Source organism: Mustela putorius, unplaced genomic scaffold (assembly GCF_011764305.1).
Source record: "Mustela putorius furo isolate JIRA1106 unplaced genomic scaffold, ASM1176430v1.1 tig00000151_pilon_pilon_pilon, whole genome shotgun sequence".
NCBI lineage: Eukaryota > Metazoa > Chordata > Mammalia > Carnivora > Mustelidae > Mustela > Mustela putorius.
In genome coordinates this window covers 13,493,016-13,497,658 of record NW_025421296.1, presented here as the reverse complement: position 1 = coordinate 13,497,658, position 4,643 = coordinate 13,493,016, and the positions used below count along the sequence as shown (strand labels likewise).

Here is a 4,643-nt window from a genome sequence, read left to right as displayed (position 1 = left end):
CACCAAAATTTCTATGATGCTGTCCCATTATGGACCCTCTCCTACATTTATACTGTAATTGTCAAATATGGTTGGCTTATGTATACCAGTTTGCTATGTTTTTCAATTCTTTCTGCTCTTATTTTTCCTCTTTTTATCTTATTATAGAATAATCAACCATGTTCTTTTTTAAAATATTTTTTAAGATTTTATTTATTTATTTGACATAGAGAAAGACAGCGAAAGAGGGAACACAAGCGGGGCCATGGGAGAGGGAGAAAGAAGGCTTCCCGCTGAGCAGGGGACCTGATGCAGGGCTCCATCCCAGGACCCTAGGATCATGACCTGAGCCAAAGGCAGACGCTTAATGACTGAGCCACCCAACCATGTTCTAATATTCAATTTTATTTCTACTATAGGCATTTTAGCTATATGTTCTTGTATTTATTTAGTAGTTGTTTTAGGGTTTATAATATGCATCTTTAATCTCCTAGTCTATTTTCAACTAATTCTATAACCATTTACATATAAAATAAGAATTTTTTCCTGCCATACTTCGATTTCTCCCTTCTCATTCTTTGACCCATTCTTCCATATATGTTATTTCTACATATGCATTAAATCCTACAATACAGGAATGGTTGGGTGGCTCGGTTGGTTAAGCGCCAACTCTTGATTTCTGCTCAGGTCATGATCCTAGGATTGTGAGATTGAGCCTCATGTTCTGTTCCCCACTGAGCATGGAGTCTGGGATTCTCTCCCTCTCCTTTTGTCCCCCTCCCTCTCTGCACTTTCTCTCTCTTTTTCTCTCTTAAAAAAATTGTATAATATAGTATTTGTTTTTTAAACAATTGTCTTTAACTTTTTAACAGATTTATTGAGCCATGACTTTCAAAGATTTCAATTTTCTTTTAAAGGTATGAAAATAGACATAAGAAAATCTTTTACATTTACCCAAATATATACCATTCCCATTGTTTTTCATGACTTTATGTAAGACCTCATCTCTATTGCATCTCATTTTCCTTACTTCTTTGCTAGAGAATTTCCTTTAACATTTGTATAGTACAAATCATTATCAGCACATTCTCTCTGCCTTTTTTGGTATGGAAAAGACATTATTTTACCTTCACATTCCTGGTGGAAATTTTTGCAGAATATTGAGCTCTAGATTAACAGTTATTATTATTTTTTCTTTGTGCATACTGTTTGGGTTTCATTGAGTTTCTTCTTTCTGCAAATTACGGTTTTACTCAGGTTTGAAAACTTCCCAACTATTATTACCTCAAGTACCATTTCTGTCCTCTCTCTCGCACATCTTCTGGGACTTTAATTAAACATATATTAGGTCACCTGATAAGGCCCTGCAGGTCACTGAGGCTTTTTCATTATTTTTTAAAAGATTTTATTTTTTTTTACCAGATAGACCGAGAGCAGGAGCAGGGGGAAGGGCAAAGGGTGAGGGAGAACTAGACTCCCCACTGAGCAGGGAACCAGACTGGACCATGATCCCAGGACCCTGGAATCATGACCTGAGCCAAAGGCAGATGCTCAGCCACTGAACCATCCAGGCACCTCATTTTCCTTATTTTTTTTTTTTAAGATTTTTTATCTCTTCATGTAACAGAGAGAGAGATCACAAGTAAGCAGAGAGGCTGGCAGAAAGAGAGAGGGAAGCAGACTCCCTGCTGTGCCCCTGTGGGGCTTGATCCCAGGACCCCGAGATTATGACCTGAGCCAAAGGCAGAGGATTAACCCACTGAGCCACCCGGGCGCTCCCTGTTTTCCTTACCTTGTAGTAGTTCCCCCCCCACCCCCCCCCTGAGCTTAATGTTAAGTAGTTGCTTCTTCTGTGCTTTCAGATTCACTGTTATTTTTTTTCTTCAGTAGTGTTGATTCTGTTTATCTTATCCAGTATTTTATTTCATACATTTGTCATTTCTAGAAGTTTCATTTCCACACACACACATACACACACACACATAGACATGTCCTTACTATGTTAGTGTTTTAGTATAAATCCTTCAGCACATTTATAAGACGTATAATTGCTGTTTTGAAGTTCTTGCCAGGTTCCACCATTTCTATCATTTCCGACTCATTTTCCTACTGCTTATGGGTCATAAGTTGCTAATTCTTTGCATGTCTAGTATTTTTTAATTAGATGCCAGACATTGCATATGTTACATTGCTGAGTGTTTACATTTTGTTATTTTACTTTAAAAATGTTGGTCTTTTGGGGGGCGGCAATTAAGTTTTCCCAGGATTATGCTGATATTTTGGGGGGGGGTTGTTTTAGAACTTTGTTAGGGCAGTCCTAGACTATCTTTTTCTCTAGAATTAATTTAGCCCTTCTAAAATTTTACTGATTTCTTCAAGTTTCGAGTAAGTTCTTTGTACTCTGTCTGGACACAATTCAAATAACAGTGTGAACTGTAGGAATTGTTCACCTCGTATCTCCCAGCGGTTTTCTTTGCATGGACTTGTGGAGTTTCATCTTTCACATTCATAGATTAATACTCCACCAAAGATTCTGGACCACTTTTTCTGTGTGGTTCCCTCTTGTCTGGTGATTTGCCTTCATTATTTCAGGCACATCCACCTCTCTGAACTCCCATCTGTCTCTTCAAATCAGCAAGATGGCTGTGCTCCACTGAAGAGTCCCTTCCTTGCTCTGTGGTCAGGACATATGTCTCCAGGCAGAAGTCACTGCAGGTGTAGGCTCACCTCATTTTTTCTCTCCTTTCAGGGATCACAGCCCTGTTCCACCTGGTTTCAGGTATTTTTGAAACAATCATTTTACATAATTTGACAATTTTTCTAGTTATTTGTAGGAGGAGATAAATCTGGTCCATTCACTCAAGCAGAAGTAGAAATTGAAGTTCAAGAATATTTGAAAGTTCAGGAATATTTTAAATATTTGAAAGAATCATCAGTATTTCCCAATGTATCAGATGTAGTATGTGAGAGAAAAAGATGCCAAGTGTCTCCTGCATTTTTAGGCGGAGAAATGAGAAGGATGGAGATACTCTCAAATGAGATGGGACTCTGTGGGAGAAGTTGTTGGAGGAAATCTCATTGTTAATTCTGAGATATTCACTAAGTAGGCAGATGGAGATGTTGAGTAAGCAGTTAACTGTGTAGTCTCTGGCTTTTAGGAGAGGTATGTGGCTGAGGATATCACTGCGGATTACAGTGTATATGATATTAATGCTCTCTGTGGTACTTGGTGTGATCACTAGCAGAACCACTATAGATAGAAAAGGGAGAAAGTCCAAGGATCAAACCCAGGACAATTCATCAGGGAAAAGGAGCGTGGTCCTGGGAAACTGCAGGCAGGAGAAGCAACCAGGTGGAAAGAAAGCAAGCAGCTTTCAGTGGGTGAGGGTCCAGGCTGTGGCTAGAGCTCCAGTGACAAGGCTACCATGTCCTTCATGGGGGACTCTTGCCTCTCTTCTGTGTAGTTAAAGCGTGGGTGATGAAGAGATGAAGAGATGGCTGATAGCATCAAAATCTTTCTCCAGGACCTTGTCAAGGGGATCAAAGTCTCTGTCTGGGATATTTGTGCCATCCCAAAGCTAGATGCTCAATTTCAAGAAAAAAGAGAGGAGTATACTGGCGAAAGGCAAGTAATGTTTCCAAACAGTGGAGAGTGGAGGCATAGTGCAGAAGCAGGAGAGTGAGCCATGCATTATTACTGGAATTTTCCAGTGTTGTGCCTGGAATGGTGCAGTATTCTGGTATGTTCTCCACTTGTTTCATCAAGAATTTATTCCTGAGCTTCAGTCATAAATAGCACAAGCTATGGGTGATCCATGGCTACTTGGAGATGTTTGGTTTTGGCTGAAATTCTTTCTTATAGCAATTTCCAGTGTTTCTTGGGTACTCCCCACTACCTGTGCTTAGCAAAGTTGTCAGTGCCATTTGGTTTCAGGATATAGTGGATCTGGCATTCGAAGTATCAGGGAAGAGCCTCCCCCATTCCCTAGTATCAACAAAACATATGCTCATATGCTCATATGCTTTTCAACAATTTGCTGCCGACTCTCTTCTTCATCCAGGGAATGTTGTGAGTCTCTTTCCCACCTATCTTGTTGCTCAGCTGGTTAGTCTTCTGCATATGCCCCTGTCTACAGACTAAACTGCTTTGAAATCCCTAGATCAATAAAGGAATCAATGCACCCACCACTATCAGTCAGAAAGTAACTGGCCTTACTAGCTTGGATGTGATTTGCCTTGGTTCTCCTCACAGGAATGCAGTCCTCATCCAGTATCAGTGGCTCCTATTCTCTATCCTCCTTTATTTACTCATATTAACTCAATACATGGCAATGAGCCCATGCACCTTTTCTTAGTGGCCTTCTTAAGCAAAGACTCTTCCATAAGACTGCCTACCTGCAGTCTGCCCTGAGCATTAATTCTCCTCAAAGCAGTTCTCTTCACAGCACTGGTCTCCAGTTAACTGTAGGCTGCTACCCACCTATACCCTCACCACCTGCTGCCTGTGTCCAGAGGGGCCAGAGAGAAGGGGTGGGATTAGAAGGACCCTTGGGGCAGCTCTTCTCTCGGTTCTCCTCACCAGACTCCACCTGGGGTCTGCATATTCCCTTCTCCCTGAGGAATTGGGATTTTTGTCTCTGGGGAGCACAAGGCACAATCTTCCT

At 40.8% G+C, this 4,643-nt stretch overlaps 1 pseudogene; it reads left to right on the top strand.

The window, feature by feature from the left end:
• The first annotated feature begins 3,473 nt into the window (after window positions 1-3,473).
• Window positions 3,474-4,120, top strand: LOC101691553 (annotated as a pseudogene).
• The last annotated feature ends 523 nt before the right edge of the window (window positions 4,121-4,643 follow it).